This window comes from Balaenoptera acutorostrata, chromosome 10 (assembly GCF_949987535.1).
Source record: "Balaenoptera acutorostrata chromosome 10, mBalAcu1.1, whole genome shotgun sequence".
NCBI classification, from domain to species: Eukaryota; Metazoa; Chordata; class Mammalia; order Artiodactyla; family Balaenopteridae; genus Balaenoptera; species Balaenoptera acutorostrata.
Window position 1 is genome coordinate 51970674 of NC_080073.1, and position 25243 is coordinate 51995916.

The 25243-nt window shown below is 37.9% G+C and overlaps 1 long non-coding RNA gene across 1 annotated transcript in view; it reads left to right on the plus strand.

The window, feature by feature from the left end:
• Nucleotides 1-1209: 1209 nt before the first annotated feature.
• Nucleotides 1210-25243, plus strand: part of LOC130709023 (uncharacterized) — a 41770-nt gene continuing 17736 nt past the window's right edge. Inside the window, exon 1 of the long non-coding RNA XR_009009437.1 lies at nt 1210-1304. This is a non-coding gene — a long non-coding RNA (uncharacterized LOC130709023). The remainder of the gene's footprint in view (nt 1305-25243) is intronic.

Sequence of the window (25243 nt, forward strand, 5' to 3'; positions counted from 1 at the left end):
TCGGGTCCTGTGCCTCAAAAACTAGCAGTGCCTCCTCAAATAAAGAAAATCCCCTTGCCATTTCCTGCATCGTGAATCTCTCTGTTTCTTCAGTTACGTCTTCTTCCTCTTGTCTCTCTTCGTCCTTTCTCTGGGCCTCCAATTCCTGGCGCTTCCTAGCTGTACCAGCTTCATCACCACTGCTTTTATACTTGCTTCCAGACACCATGGGCTTGAAATAAAGATACTGTACTACTGTACTCTATACAGTACTGTACAGTAAAGTACACAAAAGCACAACCACTTGTAGAGGATGCACACACGTGTCAATGTACGCCAGACACGAGAACTAATTTATGTGATTGGACATACGAACGCATGTTCGCATCTTTGAAAGTTCGTAACTTGAAGGATTGTACGTAGGAGACTTACTGTATAGGCAAATTGAAAAAATGAAGTGTCCACAAAAACATGTCCTCTTTATGGATAAACAAAATGCAGTGTGTGTATATATATATATATATATATATATATATATATATATATATATACACATATACATACACACACACACACACACAGTGGAATGTCATTCAGCCTTAAAAAGGAGTGAAATTCTAATACATGCTACAACATGGATAAAACTTGAAAATGTTATGCTTAGTGAGATAAACCAGACACAAAAGAACAAACATTGTATGATTCCTCTTATATGAGCTACCTAGAATAGGCAAATTCATAGAGACAGAAAGTATAAGAGAGGTTACCAGGGGCTAGGAAATTATTATTTATGAGTAGAGAGTTTCTATCTGGGAAGGTGAAAAAGTTCTGGAAATAGATAGTGGTGGTGGTTGTGCAACACTGTCAATGTACTTATTGCTACTGAGTTGTACACTTAAGAATGGTTGGCATCGTATAAATTTTATGTTATGTACATTTTACCACAATTTAAAAAATATGTCCTCTTTGAGTCTGAATTTTTAAAATATGTGTAGTCAACTCACTCATCTGGATGGACTCTCCAGAGTCCTTGGGCAGTAAAAACCCACTTTAAACACATTAACCTTCAAAGCAGCTTTGTCAGTTCCCCTGACTGGCTCCATTCCTGGCTCTAGCTGTTTGCCCTATTACAGTGCCACCCAGCTTCTGACCCAAGGCTTCAACTTTCACTCCTTGGAATTGACAACAGGATTCCACTTGCTGGGTTTGGCTTTTGGGATTCCCCAGCACAGGACTCAAACTCTGCCTATGATCCTTTGCATTTCTGGCACTACTGGCAATCACTTACCTGCTTTCTACAACCCCTGAACTTTGAGATACTCCAGGTAGGCTCTTCACAGAAAATACTTACAATATTTGGGACATATTTAAAAATTACTAAATGTTTATCTGAAGTTCGAATTTAACTAGACGTCTTGTATTTGTATTTGCTAAATTTGGCAACCCTAGCCCCAGGGCTCTGCTAAGGAGATTTGGGGGGAAAATGCACCAGGAAAAAATATATGAATTTTTTTAATTTTTATTCTCTTTCCTGGTGAAGCCATTTTTCAAAGCACTACCTATATCAGTATGTTAAGTATTTCAGCAGCCAGGTTAACAGTCACAAACCCAGATTTAAACACAAATACAATCCTGCACTCAAGATAGAAGATAATGTAAAATGAATCTGGTAGCATTTTATCCCACAAGGATTCACTATCTCTCGATGTATTATTTTATAGCAAGCTACATTGTATGTGCATTTAACCATATAATTTTACACTATATTAATTTACACTGAAAAAGCATATTTTCTCAAATTATTTAAAAGGCATGATCCTCATATAAATAGTGAGCACATGTCAAAGTTTTATTTAACTCACTAATGAAGGAACCGGAAGACAGAGAAAATAGTTGGATAAGGATATGAGAACCCGGGGTGTAAATGTCAGTGGGAAAAGGAATGCTGAGATCAGATTGCTGAGTTAGATATGAAGCTGGTTTATCTCCTACGAAGCAATAAAACCAAAGCCTTTGGATTGTCTTCTCTACCAGATGGGGGAAAAAATCATATCTTACCAGTTTTTGCAAGTTAACATCTAACCTTACAGAGTTGTGAGACATCTAGGCCCCTAATCAGTTGCTAGCCAAAAAAGTTACACTTTCTGAGAGACATGATCTCACGTGAGTCTATTAGAAAATGCTCTTACATGATATTAAAAGGTCCCTTAATTGTCTTTTTGCCTTTTGTCCAATTTTCGGATAATTTTTTTCTGTGCAACATCTACTACATTCATAACTATATTTGGTATGGAAAAATAAAGGATAGAGACAAATGATATGCTTGATCCCCCTACCATTCGTCCTGAGGTGAGCCTGGGAAAGGAGATAAAAATCTACTCTTCCCTCAGTTCCTCTTTGTATGCTGGCGACTCTGTCAATGAATATGAGTCCAGTGTTTAAAGTTGTGGGTTTTTCAAACAGAAGGTCACCTAAATGCAAGCCAACTATTTCATGTGGTGCTCGTCCAGAAAAACGCAGTTCGTTCCAATACTGGTGGGAAGATTGACTAACATGTTATCCAAAATTGGAGACTTGCTAAGGATTTCTAAGGCTAACTATTACCGTTTAAATTTTGGCATTCATGCAGGATTTAGAATCTAGACAAACCACAATAAGAGACCCTTCTGTAATATTGATTTTTTTAATTGATTTTTTTTTTTTCTTGAGGAGGTAAGTACATACTCTACAGATCTGAGGCAGTACAATGAGTTTGTAGTAGACACCTATTGGGCCTAGATCCCTTTTTCTTGTCTAGTTCCTTGGCCGCTCTAAAGATTGATTGTGAATTGCTTAGAGCGGCCCTTTTTCTGGAGAATTGCCTTCGGCCAATAGGAGCCACTTCTCCTGAGAGGATACTTCCTCCTCCTGAAGGCAGCTCACAACCAGTGACTGACTGATAAGGATACAAAAGCCTGTACCCTCTGTCTCAAGGCACAGTTAGCACTCCAGAGCTCCTCAAGGTGTCAAGCAGAAGCTAGACTCCAGGCAAGACACATTCTTGCTTAGCTTATGATCCCTGCCCTATCTTGCTTCCTGCATGCCCTTTTTCCTGAAATCACATACTCAAGAATCCCTATCTCTGCATCTAGGGAACCTGACATAAGACAAGAGGATAGAGTGAATAGTAAGCTTCCTTCCTGCATCTTCCCTTCAGGCACCCAGTTCACTCATAAGAAGTAACCAGGGTTGCCAGTGTCTTGGGTAAACTAACAGAAACATTAAAATATATATATATAATATGTAAATATAAAATAGATATATGAAATATGCATGTTTGTGGGTTTATTTTTGTTTTATATAAACAAATGGTATCATCCACTATCACTGTTTTGCCTTTTTATTTGATAATGTATCTTGGAGGTAGTTCCTAACCAGTATACACAGTGCTGTTCCATTTGTGAAAGCTGTTCAGTATTCTGTTGTATGTATCTACTGTAATTAGGAAATTGGTCTCCTAATTATGGACATGTAGGTTGTTTCCAAAGTTTAGCTATTAAATAAATATATACAGCAATGCTACGGTGAATCCTTGTTTGTGTGAAATATCATAAATTATGAATATTTTTGGAGGATAATTTCCTATTAGTGGAATTTCTGGGTCAAAGGGTACATGCATTTGTATTTTGGCAGATATTGCTGAAGTGCTTTCCACAGAAGTTAAATCAGTTTTCACTACCACTGAAAATATATGGGAATGGCTGTTTCTCCAACCCTCATCAACATGATGTAGAGCCATATGTTTTATATTTGCCGATCTGACATGTAAAAAATGGTATCTTTTATAATGAATGAGATTATGCATATATTTATACATTTAAGAGCCATTTGTATTTCCTTTTCTGTGCACTATTTATGTTCTTTTCCATTTTTATATTGGATTTTGCTGTTTAATTTATAGGTACTCTATATTTAGGAAAAATTAACTCTGACATAAATATTTTTTCCAAGTTTATTATTTATCCTTTTCTTTTGTTTATGAAGTTTCAGTGCTATGCAGAATTCTTTGTTATTGTTGTTTTTAGGTAGTTGAATATATAAACCTGTTGTTTCATGGTTCTTGATTTTTGTGTTACTGGGCAAGTTCTTCCCTGATTCAAATGATTTTGGAAATTCTCCCACATTTTCTTCTAATACTTTTATGAATTTACCTTTTTTTTTCATTTAATCTAATGCATCTGTAATTTGTTTTGGTTTAATCTGAGAAGAAAAAATCCAGTTCTCTTTTTTTCAGATGAATAGCCAGTAATCTCAATATAATTTATTAAATAATCCACCTTATTATTCCTATCTTATTAATAGCTATTTAAAAAAATGAATGTCGTATTTCATCAAACGCTTTTCAGCACTTGTGGAGATGATATGATTTTCCCACTTTTTCTGTAGTGAATGGTGAGTTATTGAACAATCCTCAAATTCCTGGAGTAGATACCACTCAGTGAAGTTGTGTTATTCTTTTAATGTACTCCTTGTTTGCTAATATGCAGTTCTGAATTTTTATATAAATATTCATAAGTGATATTGAGCTATAGTTTTATTTTTTGGTATTATCTTTGTGGTTATATTCACTTCATTAAAAATTTAGAAGTCTTTTCCTTCCCTACTTTAGAACATAGCAGCACAGAGTCATTATTTCTTAAAGGTTTGGTAGAAGTTCAGTGAAAATATTTGTGCCAGGGTGGTTTTGGGGGAATAGCTCTTTAATATTTCCCCCCATTTTTTCTATGGTAATCAGTCTATTTATATTTTCTATCCCTTCTAAGGTCAGTTTTGGCAATCCCTCTTTTGAACCAGGTTCTCAAATTTCTTTTCTAGTGATATACACGGTAGTCTCTCCTGAATCTATTAATTTCTCCTGTATCTATATTTAATCCCCTCATATAAATTCTTATTTTATGTACTTATGATTTCACTCTGTTAACCTCAATTAAATTAAGAAACAGTTTATTAATCTTGCTTTACTTTTTGAAGAATTCGGTTTTGGATTTATTTCTCAGATCTGACACTTTTTTTTTTTTTAATTTATTTATTTTATTTATTTTTGGCTGTGTTGGGTCCTCGTTTCTGCGCGAGGGCCCTCTCCAGTTGTGGCAAGCGGGGGCCACTCCTCATCACGGCGCGCGGGCCTCTCACCATCGCGGCCTCTCCCGTTGCGGAGCACAGGCTCCAGATGCGCAGGCTCAGCAATTGTGGCTCACGGGCCCAGTTGCTCCGCGGCACGCGGGATCCCCCCAGACCAGGGCTCGAACCCGCGTCCCCTGCATTAGCAGGCAGACTCCCAACCACTGCGCCACCAGGGAAGCCCTGACACTTTTTTAAAAGTTATTAATTTTGCTTTTATCTTTAATTCATTATTTTTTATAACACTAGGATTGTTTTCTTGTGTTTTTCTAATGTCTTGATTTGAACAATTAAGTCTTTTATTGTCAGTTTTGCTTTTTTAAAAAATTAATGTATTAGGACTTTGCATTTTGCATGTATCTCAGATGTTTTCCTATGTGAAATTCAGTTTCAGTTTCCTCTTTGATCCAATAAATGTTTATGATTTACTGGTATAGTCTTGTTATTAATTTCTAATTTACTTGCATTAGGCACAAAATAATATGGTCAAAAACCAATGTTGCCTATATCATTCTTATTTTTTGAAATTTATTAACTTTTTTAAAAAATTTATTTATTTATTTTTGGCTGTGTTGGGTCTTCGTTTCTGTGCGAGGGCTTTCTCTAGTTGTGGCAAGCGGGGGCCACTCTTCATCGCGGTGTGCGGGCCTCTCACTATCGTGGCCTCTCTTGTTGCGGAGCACAGGCTCCAGATGTGCAGGCTCAGTAGTTGTGGCTCACGGGCCTAGTTGCCCCGCGGCATGTGGGATCTTCCCAGACCAGGGCTCGAACCCATGTCCCCTGCATTGGCAGGCAGATTCTCAACCACTGCGCCACCAGGGAAGGCCCCTTATTAACTTTTTAAAATCACATTTTGTGAATATTTCCTGGACACATAAAAAGAAGATGTATCTTTGGAGAGTATAAAGTTATATAAATTAGAGCTACCTAATTATGCCTTAAGATATTTGAATCCCTTGTGGAAAGACACAGGAAAAAAATATTTTTAAAAGATGGTTTTAATACTCCTTTGTTGTAAAGAGTATTGTAGAAACACTGTTCTTAGTGTTTTAGGGATAAGAGAAAATATTGTTTTAAAAATTACAGCTGTAATTTTTGCCTTTTGCTTTATAGGTTGTAAAAGCTGTAAAGAGGCTTTCAAGAGCCTTTAGTTGATACAAAATTACCAAGATTTTGTAGCATGGCTGATTTAGGAGTACTAATGATTGATATACAGTTTTAAAATTCCATTTTCTCTGTACTAATACTCATTTATGTTAAAACTTTTGGTAAGCCTGATATATGAGGTGTTTGGGGGTAAACTAAGGAGAGACCTCTGTGAACACTTGAGGCAGTGGAGAGCTGCAACTACCTGGAGCAGTTATGATATGGGCAATAGTGACCAGCAGAAAAAGGCCTGACCTTGGTACTGAGGATTGAGACCTTAAGGTGCAATGCAATAGAGAAACTGGGTTGAAGTGTAGGTTAATTCAGGAGTAGACTTGACATACATTCTCCTGGAATATATCAGATAGCACAAAACATTGAAAAGAGAAGCTACAGCCTCCTAACCCATGGGTTGGGGCAATCTATCCAGCAGATATTTATTTTATGACATTGTAAGTAATAAAAGCTTAGTGCTTTATTGAGCACTTGCTATGTGCCAGCCACTGGCCCTGGGCTGATGAGATATATATATATATATATATATATATATATATATATATATATGTAAAATTTTCATTTAATCCCTCACTACAATCCCATGAGGCAAATGCTCATATAATCCTCATTTTAGAGAGAGGAAACAGAGACTTAAAGAATCATCCAAAGCTGATTGGTTCAAGATGGCAGAGTAGAAGGATGCGCTCTCACTCCCTCTTTCGAGAACATCGAAATCACAACTAACTGCTGAACAATCATCGACAGGAAGACACTGAAACTCACCAAAAAAGATACCCCACATCGAAAGACAAAGGAGAAGCCACAATGAGACGGTAGGAAGGGCTCAATCACAATAAAATCAAATCCCATAACCACTGGGTGGGTGATTCACAAATTGGAGAACACTTATACCACAGAAGTCCACCCACTGGAGCGAAGGTTCTGAGCCCCACGTCAGGCTTCCAAACCTGGGGGTCTGGCAATGGGAGGAGGAATTCTTAGAGAATCAGACTTTGAAGGCTAGCGGGATTTGATTGCAGGATTCGACATGACTGCGGGAAACAGATACTCCACTCTTGGAGGGCACACACAAAGTCGTGTGTGCATTGGGACCCAGGGGAAGGAGCAGTGACCCCATAGGAGACTGAACCAGACCTACCTGCTAGTGTTGGAGGGTCTCCTGCAGAGGCGGGGGGTGGCTGTGCCTCACTGTGAGGACAAGGACACTGGCAACAGAAGCTCTGGGAAGTACTCCTTGGCATGAGCCCTCCCAGAGTCTGCCATTAGCCCCACGAAAGAGCCAGGGGAGGCTCAAGTGTTAGGTCGCCTCAGGCCAAACAACCAACAGGGAGGGAACCCAGCCCCACCCATCAGCAGACAAGTGGATTAAAGTTTTACTGAGCTCTGCCCACCAGAGCAACAGCCAGCTCTACCCACCACCAGTCCCTCCCACTAGGAAACTTCCACAAGCCTCTTAGATAGCTTCATCCACCAGAGGGCAGACAGCAGAAGCAAGAAGAACTACAATCCTGTAGCCTGTGGAACGAAAACCATTCACAGAAAGTTAAACAAAATGAAAAGGCAGAGGACTATGAACCAGATGAAGGAACAAGATAAAACCCCAGAAAAACAACTAAATGAAGTGGAGATAGGCAATCTTCCAGAAAAGAATTCAGAATAATGATAGTGAAGATGATCCAGGACCTCGGAAAAAGAATGGAGGCAAAGACGGAGAAGATGCAAAAAATGTTTAACAAACATCTAGAAGAACTAAAGAACAAACAAACAGAGATGACCAATACAATAACTGAAATGAAAAATACACTAGAAGGAATCAATAGCAGAATAACTGAGGCAGAAGAACGGATAAGTGACCTGGAAGACAGAATGGTAGAATTCACTGCTGTGGAACAGAGTAAAGAAAAAAGAATGAAAACAAATGAAGACAGCCTAAGAGACCTCTGGGACAACATTCACATTACAGGGGTCCCAGAAGGAGAAGAGAGAGAGAAAGGACCAGAGAAAATATTTGAAGAGATTATAGTTGAAAACATCCCTAACATGGCAAAGGAAAGAGCCACCCAAGTCCAGGAAGCACAGAGAGTCCCATACAGGATAAACCCAAAGAGAAACACACTGAGACACATAGTAATCAAATTGGCAAAAATTAAACACAAAGAAAAACTATTGAAAGCAGCAAGGGAAAAACGACAAATAACATACAAGGGAATGATGTATACATACAAAGTAATGAAAGGAAAGAACCTACAACCAAGATTACTCTACCCAGCAAGGATCTCATTCAGATTCGATGGAGAAATCGAAAGCTTTACAGACAAGCAAAAGCTAAGAGAATTCAGCACCACCAAACCAGCTCTACAACAAATGCTAAAGGAACTTCTCTAAGTGGGAAACACAAGAGAAGAAAAGGACCTATGAAAACAAACCCAAAACAATTAAGAAAATGGTAATAGGAACACACATATCAATAATTACCTTAAATGTAAATGGATTAAATGCTTCAACCAAAAGACATAGACTGGCTGAATGGATACAAAAACAAGACCCATATATATGCTGTCTACAAGAGACCCACTTCAGAACTAGGGACACATACACACTGAAAGTGAGGGGATAGAAAAAGATATTCCATGCAAATGGAAATCAAAAAAAGCTGGAGTAGCAATACTCATATCACATAAAATAGACTTTAAAATAAAGAATGTTACCAGAGACAAGGAAGGACACTACATAATGATCAAGGGATCAATCCAAGAAGAAGATATAACAATTATAAATATGTATGCACCCAACATAGGAGCACCTCAATACATAAGGCAACTGCTAACAGCTATAAAAGAGGAAATCGAAGGTAACACAGTAATAGTGGGTGACTTTAACACCTCACTTACACCAATGGACAGATCATCCAAAGAGAAAATTAACAAGGAAACAGAAGCTTTAAATGACACAACAGACCAGATAGATTTAATTGATATTTATAGGCCATTCCATCCAAAAACAGCAGATTACACTTTCTTCTCAAGTGTTCATGGAACATTCTCCAGGAGAGATCACATCTTGGGTCACAAATCAAACCTCAGTAAATTTAAGAAAATTGAAATCATATCAAGCATCTTTTCTGACCACAACGCTATGAGATTAGAAATCAATTACACGGGAAAAAAAGTAAAAATTGCAAACACATGGAGGCTAAACAATACGTTACTAAATAACCAACAGATCACTGAAGAAATCAAAGAGGAAATCAAAAAATACCTAGAGACAAATGACAATGAAAACACGACGATCCAAAACCTATGGGATGCAGCAAAAGCAGTTCTAAGAGGGAATTTTATAGCTATACAAGCATACCTCTGGAAACAAGAAAAATCTCAAATAAACAATCTAACCTTACACCTAAAGGAACTGGAGAAAGAAGAACAAACAAAACCCAAAGTTAGCAGAAGGAAAGAAATCATAAAGATCAGAGCAGAAATAAATGAAATAGAAACAAAGAAAACAATAGCAAAGATCAATAAAACTAAAATCTGGTTCTTTGTGAAGATAAACAAAATTGATAAACCATTAGCCAGACTCACCAAGAAAAAGAGGGAGAGGACTCAAATCAATAAAATTAGAAACGAAAAAGGAGAAGTTACAAAGGACACCACAGAAATACAAAGCATCCGGGCTTCCCTGGTGGTGCAATGGTTGAGAATATGCCTGCCAATGCAGGGGACACGGGTTCGAGCCCTGGTCTGGGAAGATCCCACATGCCACAGAGCAACTAAGCCCATGTGCCACAACTACTGAGCCTGCGCGTCTGGAGTCTGTGCTCCGCAACAACAGAGGCCGCGATAGTGAGAGGCCCATGCACTGCGATGAAGAGTGGCCCCCGCTTGCCTCAAATAGAGAAAGCCCTCGCACAGAAATGAAGACCCAACACAGCCATAAATAAATAAATAAATAAATAAATAAATAAATAAAATTAAATAAATAAATAAGATTAGAAACAGGGAGACAGATTAGAGTTTAAAAAAAAGAAATACAAAGCATCCTAAGAGACTACTACAAGCAACTCTATGCCAATAAAATGGACAACCTGGAAGAAGTGGACAAATTCTTAGAAAGGTATAACCTTCCAAGACTGAACAAGGAAGAAATAGAAAATATGAACAGACCAATCACAAGTAATGAAATTGAAACTGTCATTAAAAATCTTCCAACAAACAAAAGTCCAGGACCAGATGGCTTCACAGGTGAATTCTATCAAACATTTAGAGAAGACCTAACACCTATCCTTCTCAAACTCTTCCAAAAAATTGCAGAGGAAGGAAAACTCCCAAACTCATTCTATGAGGCCACCATCACCCTGATACAGAAACCAGACAAAGATACTACAAAAAAAGAAAATTACAGACCAATATCACTGATGAATATAAAGGCAAAAATCCTCAACAAAATACTAGCAAACAGAATCCATCAACACATTAAAAGGATCATACACCATGATCAAGTGGGATTAATCCCAGAGATGCAAGGATTCTTCAATATACAAAAAACAATCAATGTGATACACCATATTAACAAACTGAAGGATAAAAACCATATGATCATCTCAATAGATGCAGAAAAAGCTTTTGACAAAATTCAACACCCATTTATGATAAAAACTCTCTAGAAAGTAGGCATAGAGGGAACCTACTTCAACATAATAAAGGCCATATACGACAAACCCACAGCAAACATCATTCCCAATGGTGAAAAACTGAGAGCATTTCCTCTATGATCAGGAACAAGACAAGGATGTCCACTCTCACCACTATTATTCAACATAGTTTTGGAAGTCCTAGGCATGGCAATCAGAGAAGAAAAAGAAATTAAAGGAATACAAATTGGAAAAGAAGAAGTAAAACTGTCACTGTTTGCAGATGACATGAAACTATACATAGAGAATCCTAAAGATGCCACCAGAAAACTACTAGAGCTAATCAATGAATTTGGTAAAGTTGCAGGATACAAAATTAATGCACAGAAATCTCTTGCATTCCTATACACTAATGATGAAAAATCTGAAAGAGAAATTAAGGAAACACTCCCATTTACTATTGCAACAAAAAGAATAAAATACCTAGGAATAAACCTACCTAGGGAGACAAAAGACCTGTATGCAGAAAACTATAAGACACTGATGAAAGAAATTAAAGATGATACCAACAGATCGAGAGATATACCATGTTCTTGGATTGGAAGAATCAATATTGTGAAAATGCCTATACTACCCAAAGCAATCTACAGATTCAATGCAATCCCTATCAAATTACCAATGGCATTTTTTACAGAACTAGAACAAAAAAATCTTAAAATTTGTATGGAGACACAAAAGACCCCGAATAGCCAAAGCAGTCTTGAGGGAAAAAAACGGAGCTGGAGGAAACAGACTCCCTGACTTCAGACTATACTACAAAGCTACAGTAATCAAGACAATGTGGTACTGGCACAAAAACAGAAACATAGATCAATGGAACAAGATAGAAAGCCCAGAGATAAAGCCACACACCTATGGTCAACCAATCTATGACAAAGGAGGCAAGGATATACAGCGGAGATAAGACAGTCTTTTCAATAAGTGGTGCTGGGGAAACTGGATAGCTACATGTAAAAGAATGAAATTAGAACACTCCCTAACGCCATACACAAAAATAAACTCAAAATGGATTAGAGACCTAAATGTAAGACTGGATACTATAAAACTCTTAGAGGAAAACATAGGAAGAACACTCTTTGACATAAATCACGGCAAGATATTTTTTGATCCACCTCCTAGAGTAATGGAAATAAAAGCAAAAATAAACAAATGGGACCTAATGAAACTTAAAAGCTTTTGCACAGCAAAGGAAACCATAAACAAGACGAAAAGACAACTCTCAGAATGGGAGAAAATATTTGCAAACGAATCATCAGACAAAGGATTAATCTCCAAAATATATAAACAGCTCATGCAGCTCAATATTAAAAAAACAAACAATCCAATCCAAAAATGGGCAGAAGACTTAAATAGACATTTCTCCAAAGAAGACATACAGATGACCAAGAAGCACATGAAAAGCTGCTCAACATCACTAATTATTAGAGAAATGCAAATCAAAACTACAATGAGATATCACCTCACACCAGTTAGAATGGGCATCATCAGAAAATCTACAAACAACAAATGCTGGAGAAGGTGTGGAGAAAAGGGAACCCTCTTGCACTGTTGGTGGGAATGTAAATTGATACAGCCACTTTGGAAAACTGTATGGAGGTTGCTTAAAAAACTAAAAATAGAATTACCATATGATCCAGCAATCCCACTACTGGGCATATACCCAGAGAAAACCATAATTCAAAAAGACACATGCACCCCAATCTTCATTACAGCACTATTTACAATAGCCAGGTCATGGAAGCAACCTAAATGCCCATCGACAGACGAATGGATAAAGAAGAAGTGGTACATATATACAATGGAATATTATTCAGCCATAAAAAGGAACGAAATTGGGTCATTTGTTGAGACATGGATGGATCTAGAGAGTGTCATATAGAGTGAAGTAAGTCAGAAAGAGAAAAACAAATATCCTATATTAACGCATGTATGTGGAACCTAGAAAAATGGTACAGATGAACTGGTTTGCAGGGCAGAAGTTGAGACACAGATGTAGAGAACAAACGTATGGATACCAAGGGGGGAAAGGGGTGGGGGTGGGGGTGGGGGTGTGATGAATTGGGAGATTGGAATTGACATGTATACACTGATGTGTATAAAATGGATGACTAATAAGAGCCTGATGTATAAAAAAATTAATTTAATTTAATTTAAAAAATTAAAAAATAAAAATTAAATGACAAAAAAAAGAAATTAACGTTGCTACAATACTATTAACTAATTTACAGACTATATTTGGGATTCACCTTTGTTTCTACCAGTGTTCTTTATGGAATCCAGGGTCTAATCTAGGATACCACATTGCGTGATTAATTTAAGTCAGAAAAATTTTTACTTGAGCCACATGCCTGTCCTTCAACAATATATAGCGTACATATATTTATATTTCTGAATTTTCTCCCTTTCAGATGTTCTTTTATGTAAATAAATAATTATTGCTCTCTGCTTATAACTCACTGATTCTGAACATAAGCTTTGAGTGGGCATTCTCAAAATGAGTTTTGTAACATTGCAGAGGAACCTTATTTTAAAAATTCCAATTAAAACAATTTTTTTTTCAAAAAAAAGAATCATCCATGATGGCACAGTTGGGATTTAAATACAAGTGATAAGATTCCCAACTGGGTCTTTTAGGTATGAAAAGTAAACTAAAGACACTTCTGGTTGTGGGAAAAATGGAATAGGCACACTTCTCCTTATTCCTTCCACTAAATACAACTAAAAACCCTGGACGTTATATTTAAAACAAATAAAGATGGCTTTGAAAGGTGGAGCAAAGAAAACAGAATGGCTAGGGACCTCAGGACACAAGGATTGACATGCATTGAGTTCCCTAGGTTTTCTTTTTCCCTCATATTCTCAGCTGGGTCCTGGAGAAGCTAAAACCTAGAAATGCCAACAGATGTAGATTAAAAAAAAAAAAAAAAAGTCCAAGAAAACCCCATTCTTCCTAGCCAAAGGACAGGAAAGGGGCAGTCTGGCAAGACTGAAAACTTTTAGACAATAATGGCCCTACTGCAGCCAAATGCCTCAGGAAAAACTGAGGCCCCACCTCCACCCTTGTCAACAGAGGTTGAGTGGAGAGCCTAGACTTCCATCCTCACCCAGCTGGAATGAGGCCTGCTCCTCCCTGCCTCTCCCCACACTGGAGTGGTGTCAGAGAAGGCCGAGTGAGGAGCCAGGACTTTCACCTGAGTCATCCAGGTAAAAAGCCCTCCATCCTCCAAAGCTTCCTTGGAGATGATGTGAAGAGCTTGGCTTCCACTCCCACATGGCGGTGAAAGGCAGCATCACCCTTCCTCCACTGGTGTGGTGTCCGAGGAAACCTGCTAAAACTGAAGATTTAAATAAGACATCTCGAAACATAATAACCAGGATGTCTGGAACTAATTTAAAAAAGAAATCCTTTTCTCACAAATCAGGAAAATCTCCACTAGAATGAGAAAAGACAAACAGATGGCAAGACCAAGATAACACAGACATTGGAACTATCCGACAGGGATTTTAAAGAGACCATCATAAAGAATGCTTCAATGAGAAATTTTGAACATGCCTGAGACAAATGAAAAAATAGAAAATTTCAGCCAAGAAATTTCACCTGTGGGTGAGTGAACACTGAGAATATCACCAGATCCACATGATAGGACTTCCCCACAGGGAAGAGGTGGTCTGGTATCAGGGTAAGAGGAGAGGAATGCAAATGACACCCCAAAGGGTAGATGCACAACAGATGTCTACCTATTATGCTTGGCACTATGAGTACAGAGGTAATAAAACACAGACACTACCTTCAAAGGGCTCATTCTCCCCAATTTTCTTTCTTTTCCTTCCTTTAACAACTTAGTAAATTGCTTTACCTCATTTGTAAGGTACTATTCCAGACTGGAGCCTTCTGATTTCTATTTTAAGGATCTTTGTGATCTGGGAGTTTCTGTTTCTGAATTATATACAAGAAAAATTCCCTATCATTTTGGGACTTTCCCATTCAACTGTGAGAACAAAAACATCTAAAATGAAAACCATTATTTGTCTACTGGGGTTGTAAGGAAAATATAACTGGTAAAACCAGAGGCTCCTTTTATTAAAAAGAAGTAATGCATGATTAAAGCAGTTCTGAGGAAAATAATTCCAATCTAGATTCACCAATCATGGGATAGGTGTGCCTCTGACATGCCCACACATGTCCTGGGCATACCATACATGTGTACATCATTCATGCTCACTCCACCCATCCCAGGAACCTGTAGAGTCGAGGTATTTTTCTGATACTATTAAGACTTGAATAAGGGTTGGACGAAGGGGTGAGGAGGGAGGGGGCACATATGAAATTGCAAATGCTAAGACACGCTATCTAATTTACTTGCCTCCTTCATTTTTGAGACTAACCATTTATGACATGACTACTCAAGGCATTTATTGAAAAGAAAAGAACCTGAAACATTGCTTGTTCTATTCTCTTGCTTCAGGGAGAGATTTGTACTTGATTTAACTACAGGCAGTAACATTCCAGGCACCTTTGGTAATTCATTGCATTGGAGCCCATCCCTAGTACCCAACCCAGAACTTGGTTAGGTTGGGAACAAGATGAGGCATAAATGAATGGGAGTATTAATGAGTAATAGAGAGAAATACAGCAAGCAAACATTTTTTTTTTATGTTCTTGAAATGAGAATGGGATTCTTTAAAAAGTTATGTGATTGGATTTTCAGTTAAACATGGTGGATGAAGCACATCTATTTCTCTGCTCCATCCAGAAACCTCACCAAAATGACTGGAGTTGAGTCTATTTTTTTTATTGCAGCACTTTTTAAAAAATTCAGGTATTGTTAATTTACAATGTTGTGTTAGCTTCAAGTGTACAGCAAAGTGATTCAGTTATTCTTTTTCAGATTCTTTTCCATTATAGGTTATTACAAAATATTGAGTAGAGTTCCCTATGCTATACAGTAGGTTCTTGTTGTTTATCTATTTCATATATAGTAGTGTGTATCTACTAATCCCAAACTCCTAATTTATCCCTCCCTCCACCCCTTCCCCTTTGGTAACCATAAGTTTGTTTTCTATATCTGTGGGTCTATTTTTGTTTTGTAAATAAGTTCATTTGTATTATTTTTTTAGATTCCACATATAAGTGATATCATATGATATTTATCTTTCTCTGAGCTGAATTTTTAACAGCTTTATTGAGGTACACTTGACATACAGTTAACTACAGTTGGCTTTCTGTATCCATGGGTTCCACATCCACAGACTCGACCAATCTGAAAGTATTCAGAAAAAAAAATTTTCTTTTCCAGAAAGTTCCAAAAAGCAAAACTTACCTGATTGCATTGGCTAGCATCTCCTGTACAATGTTGAGTAAAAGTGGTGAGAGTAAACATACTTGTTTTTTTCCTGATCTTAGGGGGAAAGCATTCAATCTTTCGCCATTAAGTATATTATATACTTATTATATACCTTTGCCATTATATATAATTAAATATTATATTAGCTGTAGGTTTTATCAAGTTGAACAAGTTCTATTTCTACTTAGCTGGCAACTAGATCCTCTAAAAAGTTATATGGTTGGATTTCCAGCTAAACATGCTTGATTGAGCACATCCATTTCTATGCTCCTTCCTGAATCCTCACCAAAATAATCATAGATGATTTTTTAAAAAAGATATAGACTCATAAGAATAAAACATAAAAGCCAAAATATTGACAACCAAAAAAGCAGACTTAACAGCACTGAAAAAGCTGAAAGCCTACTTACCCTTCAACTGTGGGGGGAGCAGTTTAGAACAAACTTAGTCGAAGGGCAAAAACCTCAGAAAAGAATTGAACTCAGAAGGACCAAGTACTTCCGAAGGTAGGATGAGAGTGTGGGAGGATTGACTGATTATATGTATAAAGAGCAGTTAAACACCAGTTTAGAATAAAAGGTGACTTCCCCCACCCTGTACCACCAGAAGGCTATCCTTCCTCCACTATAGCATAATATTGGAGGCTTAGATACTGGAAAAATTGAGCGAAAGAGGCAGAGCTGAGGGCAGAGGAAAAGTGCCATAGTGAGAAGGGGGGAATAAATAAAAGTCTAGATACTAAATGCGATCAACCTCTAGCATCCTTTCCCTGCTGATTCCTGAAAACCAGGCTTATGCATCTGTATTAGTTTCCTAGGGCTGTTGTAGCAAAGTACTACAAATTAGGTGGTTTAAACAACATGTATTGTCCAACAGTTTAGGAGCTAGAAGTTCGAAATCAAGGTGTTGGCAGGGTCATGCTCTCCAAAGCTTCTAGGATCCTTCCTTGTCTCTTCCAGCTTCTGGTAACCAAAGGTATTCCTTGGTGCAGATGCATCACTCCAATCTCCGTCTCCATCCTCACATGGTGGTTCTCTCCTGTCTGTGTGTCGCTCTGTCTCATCTTCTTATAAGGACACCATCATATTGGATTAAAGGCTCACCCTACTCCAGTATGACCTCATCTAAATGAGTTACATCTGCAACAACCCTATTTCCAGATAAGGTCACCTTCTGAGGTACTGGAGTTAAGGATTGCAACATATTTTGGGGGGAACACAGTTCAACCCATAACCTCAGCAGGATGTTGAAGGATTACTCTCTGGGAAAACTGACTTAGTCAAGAGGAAAAAAACCTATAGATCCTGACATTTGGTGAAGTGCCAATCAAACATCTATGTTCTTGCCTGATCACCCCCTAGTTATCTGACTCACACATACAAAGCTTCCAATAGATTTTTGTTATCCTCCTTAAATAAACATTTAAGGACATCCTATAATGAAATACAGAGATAAAGAAAAAGAAAGTTAAGGTAAATAGAATATACAGGGAACAGGAAAAAATCTGTAAGAACCTTCAGGGAGATAACAGAAGAAGTTACATCTATGACACAAAACAGATTTCTTAAAAGTACAGTAAGAGGATTAGAAAGAGTTCTTAGAAATAAAAATATAACAACCAATTTTTAAAATTCAATAGATAGTTTGGAAAATAAGATAGAAAAAATTCTCCTAGAAAGTAGAACAAAAATCAAAGATATTGGAAATAGAAGAAAAAAAAAGATACGAAAATTAGTGAGCGCAACTAATCCAAGAAGTCTAATGTCTAACAAATAGTTCTGGACAGAAAAAGCAGAGCAATATAAATGAGAAATTTTTCAAAGAAATAAGTTTTATCTTATCTGGACGTCAGTTTCCAGATTGCAACAGAGTGCTCAGCAAAACAAGTTACAAAGAACCATTTCCAGACACATCCACCTGAAATTTCTCTGCAATTGAAATAAATAAAGCATTATAAAGCTTCTCAACAAAAAGAATGGACTCCAGAAGATCTTCGAGCAATGCCTTCCAAAATGTAAGAGAAAATTAATTACGACATAGAATTCTATAACTGAACCACCAAAGTATGAGGGTAGAATAAATACACAGTCAGAGATGCCAGGTCTCAAATAATTTATCTTTCAGTGGAGGATGTGCTTACAAGGCAAGGGTGTAAACCAAGAAAGGGAAAATCTTGGAAACATGACACCAGGGACAGAAGAAAGGAATTCCTTAACTTATGGTGAAATGAAGTCTCATGGCTGCTGTGTAACCCACCTAGAAATGCACCACCCTAGACTAGAACAGGACAGAGGGCTGCAGGAAGGATGCCTTTAAAGAAAACAGTTGAATTGATCAACTGCTAAGTGTTTATGGTCATTGGGAGGAGTTTTACCACTCTGACAAAGATTTTGAGGATGAATTAATGATGAGTGTAGAAAATATTAAACAATCAAACAAAAAAACTGAGGCAGTTATATATTCATAGGTTGAATAAACAAAAAGTTACACAAGAAAGGAAATACAATCACAGTTTTCTTTGTGGCTCAATAGTAAACAGAAGTTACGTAGTCCATAATAAAATAAACCATAAATATTCAGCTAACCACAAATCATGATGTAATTATACCTGGAAAATGAGATGAGAGGAAGCGGAGATGAGAGGAAGATGGGAGTGTAAGAAAAATAAGTCTTCAATTTCCATTTTGAAAAGATGGTAGCTAATGTTTAGTTTTGAAAAACAAAGAAATAACCTCATAAACTGGTAATTAGAAATATGGCAATAAATACTAAAAAACCAGCTAAGTAAGAGGTTACTCCTGGGAAGTGGAAAGCAAGAATAGGAAAAGGGGGTAGGAGGTAGCTGATTGCTGCTTCTTGCTGTCAGGTTTACTGACCTATTTGACTTTTTACATTACTTATCGGTATAATTTTTTAAAATTTTTATTGTACTATAATATGTATACAGAACTATGCACATTTTACATGGAAAAGTTTGGTTTTTAAAAATCAAATTTAAAAAAGTCGAAGGAGACATACAGGCACTACAGGTGTGGTGTTAGGTATAATTCACTGTTGATGGAAACAATGAACCACTGCAAGTGTTTCTGAAGTTGAGATACCAAGAGCACTGGTCTGTGATTCTCAAGCACTTTGAGGTTTATGAGGAAAAGTAATGTCACATTATTCATAATTTTAAGATAAAGGATTAACTGTGACTTTCTCAGAAAGCTGGTTCTTCAAAATCATTAACAGTCTTTAAGATGGCTTTTATTTATTTTTTTTTTATGTATTTTTTTCTTTATTGGCCTCTCCGCACAGCTATGAGATCTTAGTTCCCCGACCAATGATGGAACCCAAGCCCTCAGCAGTGAAAGCGCAGAGTCCTAACCACTGGACCACCAGGGAATTCCCAAAGATAGCTTTTAGATAGTTCTTAAAGGACAATTCATTTTAGCTAAAGTTCAATTAACCAGATTAGTTTATCTCAGCCATGGTGTTTTGAGTTCTTTCTATGTGGTTTTTTACTTTTGTTAAACTTAAGAGCTTTGATGCTCTCTGTTGTGTGTTCTATATCCCCAAGTCATCTCTTATATCAATCATTGAGATATGGTTCTCGGAAGCTTACAATTAGTAATGAAAATAGTAACCTAAACACAGCCACTAAGAATAACTTAGCTGTTCTAGGCCCTTGCGAACATCACTCATCTGGGCTAGGCATAAATTTAAGCTTTTAAAAGTGAGCAGTAAGTGGAAATTTCAGAGCACCAAGGGACTAATAAACTAGTCAGATATTCTGCCACTCCTTTTTCTCCACGGTAGTGCGTCTCAACCTTGTCTGCACATTAGAATCACTAGTGAAGCTTTTAAAATTCCAAACCCAGCCATACCTCAGGCCAAGTAAATCAGAATCTCTTGAAGTGAGACCCAGACATGCATATTGTTAAAACTCCCTGGGTGATTCCAATGTGCTGTGAAGTTTGGGAACTACTGCTCTATAAAAAAAACCATAATGTACAACATTCAGGCACTACCGCATTGGTTTCAGTCCTTTTCTTAAATAGTCTCAGTCTTCTGCTTGTGAGATGTCCAAGCAAGATCTGATCCCCCACCTTTTTTGGGAAAGGGAGATTTCCTTCTCCGTAAGACACCTGCTTCAAAGAAGATGGTTTCTCCAACCCCGTATAAAACCTGTCTTCAGGGCAGTAAAGATTGGCAGGGATAATAATTCCTTTACCCACGTGAGCTATGTTTCATAAGCAAGTCTCTCCCTGTTCTTTAACTGCAATATTAAACAAAAAGTTGGCACTTTTTTTGGAAACAACAGTTTTATTGAGATATAATTTACATACCATAAAAGGCACCCACTTAAAGTGTACAATTCAGTGGTTTGGGGTATATTTGCAGAGGTGTCACCACGGCTATCTAATTTCAGAACAATGTAGCTAATAGATCTTGTTACAAACACAGGGGAAGAGACCAAAACTAGAAAAACATCATTCAAAGTTTCATTCTGAGTAACAAAATAGGAGTAAATTAAATTATCATCAAAAATCTTGGCTAGCCACCCAACAAATGACAAACATTAGGCTTGGAGAGCTAGCAAAATGAACTATTGGCAACATTTATTTATTAAATGACACTGTGGTACATAGAAAATAAATGGCCATAATGTATGCGTTCTCACAGATATTTAGCTCTTTATTTGGTCAAAACTATTTATGCAGAGCAGGAGTCAGCTCTTGACATATATAAGGGAAAAGTGCTCAATGACTTCTTGTTCTGTTTATCATCTCAAACCCACATTCCAGGAGAACATTTTGTGTTTTAAGTTTGACGCATCTCACCTTCATCTCCATCCTCCTCTGGAGCAGGGAGGAGTGGCTGGCTCCTCTCACGTGCATAACAAAAACAATCCTTAAAAGCTGTGAGAAGAGAGAGCTTGGTGTCTCCATTTCCAGGTGTTTTCCATGCAGTAGCACTGGGAAGCAAGACAGGCGAGGCCATGTGGATCCAGAGATCCTTGGTTGATTTTCACAGGTTGTAGCTATGCCAGTGGGAGAAATGATAGGTATGTGCAGTGGCCGGATACCTAGCACATTACTGACCGGAGACGTAATTAATATGGCTTTTGTTACCCGCACGTTATTGACCAGAGATGTATCAATACATTTTTAGAGAGTGATATAATTAACATCACCCTGCGAAGTTGTTAGAGCTTAACATTGATCAAGCGTTCATTAGACAACTTATGATTGTCATTACCATTCACATTTTGGTCTGTTAGGTTTTTGTTCCAACCTTGTGTATATTGTAAACGCAAGTTTATTACTGTAAAATTTTCAAAAATGAAGCACCGCGAAATTTTTTTTTAATATTTTATTTATTTATTTATTTATTTATTTATTTATTTATGGCTGTGTTGGGTCTTCGTTTCTGTGTGAGGGCTTTCTCCAGTTGCGGCAAGTGGGGGCCATTCTTCATCTCGGTGAGTGGACCTCTCACTATCGCGGCCTCTCTTGTTGCGGAGCACAGGCTCCAGACGCGCAGGCTCAGTAATTGTGGCTCACGGGCCCAGTCGCTTCGCGGCATGTGGGATCTTCCCAGACCAGGGCTCGAACCCGTGTCCCCTGCATTGGCAGGCAGATTCTCAACCACTGCGCCACCAGGGAAGCCCACCGCGAAATTTTGAGTGAAGAATTTTTTGGTGAATTTTATGCAGATACTTTCTCTGACTGTCAGAGCGACATATATACTAGTGTCTCAGAAGATGATAGTTCTTCAGAATATAGTTCTGATTCGGACGTTGTGAATATTAGACCAAGCAAAAAGACAAAAAACCTTAGTGATTGATTCTGATATGGAAACTGAAAATGAAACTCACGGTGCTGGAGAATGCTCCTTTGCTTCTACAGAAGAATGGATTGAAGACATTTCACGAAAATTAGAAGACTTTACAGGTGTGTCAGGTGTAACTATTGAATGTAATAACCCGCAAAGTGTTAGTGAAATAACAGAATTAATTTTTGGTAACGACTTTTTCGAGTTGGTTGCTTCTCAAACAAACTTGTATCACCAACAGAATGAAAAATCATATAAAAAGTAAGATAAGGCTTTAAAATGGACTGATGTAACCAATAGTGACATGAAGTTTCTTGGATTAATAATTTTTTTTAGGAGAATTTTTCTTAATGGCTTGAGATGAGGTTAAATTCAGTGGAGAATGTTGAATATTTGTACACCCAAGTCGTGTGGAATTTTATAACCAATGGATTAATAATTTTGATGAGACAAATAAGAAAGTCACACTGGAAAGAATATTGGTTGACTGATCCCTTACTTGAAACACCTATCTTTCCGCAGATTATGACGAGAAGAGGTTTCGAACAAGTAATGACATTTCTTCACTTTAACGATAACTCGGAAACTCCACTTCCTGCAGACAGAATTTTAAAAGTTTAACCTCTTTTGGATTATTTTCTACCAAAATTTCAATCGATCTGTATACTCAAACAAGAGCTATCACTTGAAGAGGCAATGATAAAGTGGAGAGGATGACTCAGATTCAAAACCTATAATCCCAGAAAACTTACAAAATATGGAATTTGGGTCAGGATGGTTAGCAAAAGTGAAACTGGATATATATGCAACCTTGAGATTTACATGGGTGAAGGAAAGAAAATGCAAGAAACAATATCATCAGTCCTACAACCTTTTCTTGGTTCATGGCACCATATTTACCAAGACAACTATTACAACAGTGTGTCCACATCTGAAACACTGTTGAAAAATAAAACCAGAGTTTGTGGGACTAGAAAAGAGAATCATGGTCTACCAATTAAAGGAGAAATCTAAAAATCTACAGAGGGGAGAAATGACATTCTGGTTTTTTTTTTTTTTTTTTTTTGGCTGCGTTGGGTCTTCATTGCTGTACGTGGGCTTTCTCTAGTTGCAACGAGTGGGGGCTACTTTTCGTTGTGGTGCGCGGGCTTCTCATTGTGGTGGCTTCTCTTGATGCACAGGCTCTAGGCACACGGGCTTCAGGAGTTGCAGCACGCAGGCTCAGTAGTTGTGGCTCACGGGCTCTAGAGCACAGGCTCAGTAGTTGTGGCTCACGGGCTTAGTTGCTCCGCGGCATGTGGGATCTTCCCAGGCCAGGGCTCGAACCTGTGTCCCGTGCATTGGCAGGCAGATTCTTAACCACTGTGCCACCAGGGAAGTCTCAGAAATGACATTCTTACGGAAGGGAGAAGTGATTCTTCTTATATGGAAAGACAAGAGGCTAGTCCACACGGTGACAACTACTCATGACGCCTCCATAGCATCTACAGGAAAGGAAGACAGGAGGACTGGCCATCAGATAACTAAGACCACTTGTATATTAGAGTATAATAAATATATGAAAGAAGTTGGTTGATCCGATCAATATCTGGCAAACTTCAATATCCTCCGGAAAATTCGAAAATGGTGTAAGAAAGTGGGCTTCTATTGCAATTTATTCAATGCGTTTAAAATTTATTGTAGCCTTAATGCACAGAATAAAATGACTTACAAACAATTTTTGTTGGCAGTAGCTAGAGAATGGGTAACTGACCATTCTGGTGAATGCAGTGGTAGTCCCACACCTGGTCCTTTTTGTGGCATTTCTAAAAGAGCCCCCAGCAAAGATCCACCTTGTCGACTCTCAGGTAAAATAAAAGAACATATTCTGGAGGAAATAATACCCACAGGACTAAAAAAAAAAATGCTGCCAGAAAGTGTAGAGTCTGCTCTTCCAGGGGAAAGCGAAGTGAAACACAGTATATTTGTAATAGATGTTCTGTTCCCCTGCCTAGAGGTGCCTGCTATACTGCCTATCACACTCTAACGAAATATTAGAATGCTTTAGTAAGACATGTGCAAAGTTTCAAATAAACACATTAAGTGCAAAAAAAGTTGTTGATATTTACTCAAACGTGGGTGTTTCAATATTCACTTACATAACAAATCGCCGGCCACAGGCATTAGTTTCTGCAAAAATCCCCTGGTCAATAATGTGCTAGGAACTCACAGGTACAGTGTATCCCTTTTACCTAAAATCTATGCCCACAGAGGAACCGTAGTTCTCCCTGAAAACGAGGGCCTTTCTGATTCCCCAGGAAGCCAAGTGTCTCTAAAAGGCTCTGCAATTCGTACTTTAGTAGTAAGGAGTACTCAGGAGACTTTAATAGTAACTCCACTCCCTTTGTTGATTTCCCAGCTCCTTGCCCTGCTCTCCGGTTTCTTACCTGCTCCCAGAACTGGAGCTTCTGAGCTATTTCTGTGCTCCTGAGTGTCCTAGGGTCATTAGAATTCCTCGCCTAAAAGTCTCCAAGGTCTCATTTTGAGGATAAAGTAAAGGGGGCTCACAGAGTGGATGAAATTGCCCCAAAGACACCGCCAATTTTTAACTTTACCTGAGCTCCTGGGAAACAGGGAGAGTTAGGAAAATCACTCCCACCCGCACCCATGCCGCCCGACACACACACATGCTTTTGCATTCTGGAAAACAGGCTTACTGGAAAGAATTTCTTTTCTCTATATGACTTAGATAAGACTGATGAAATACAGTTAAAAAAATAAATTAAATAAAATCTATGCCTTTCCCCCAGGTGATTTAATTGCTTTATCTTTTCCTGAAACTCCTTCTAAATGTTATGCCCAATAGTCCTTACAAGTGTCCCATTGGCTCTTGTATACAACTTATGTTATTTTCACTTGGTTTTGCTCGTTATAATGTAATTAGCATAGGCAGAGGTGCTTCCTGTGCACTCATAAGGTTATGCAATCTGTTCTCAGTCAAGACCTCCATTCCCCTTGGTACAATCTCAGCTCTTGTCTCACTTCACTTTTTGACTGAAAGAGTGCAGAAACTCAACTGCCTCTTCCTCATTATCAGTGCCTGTGC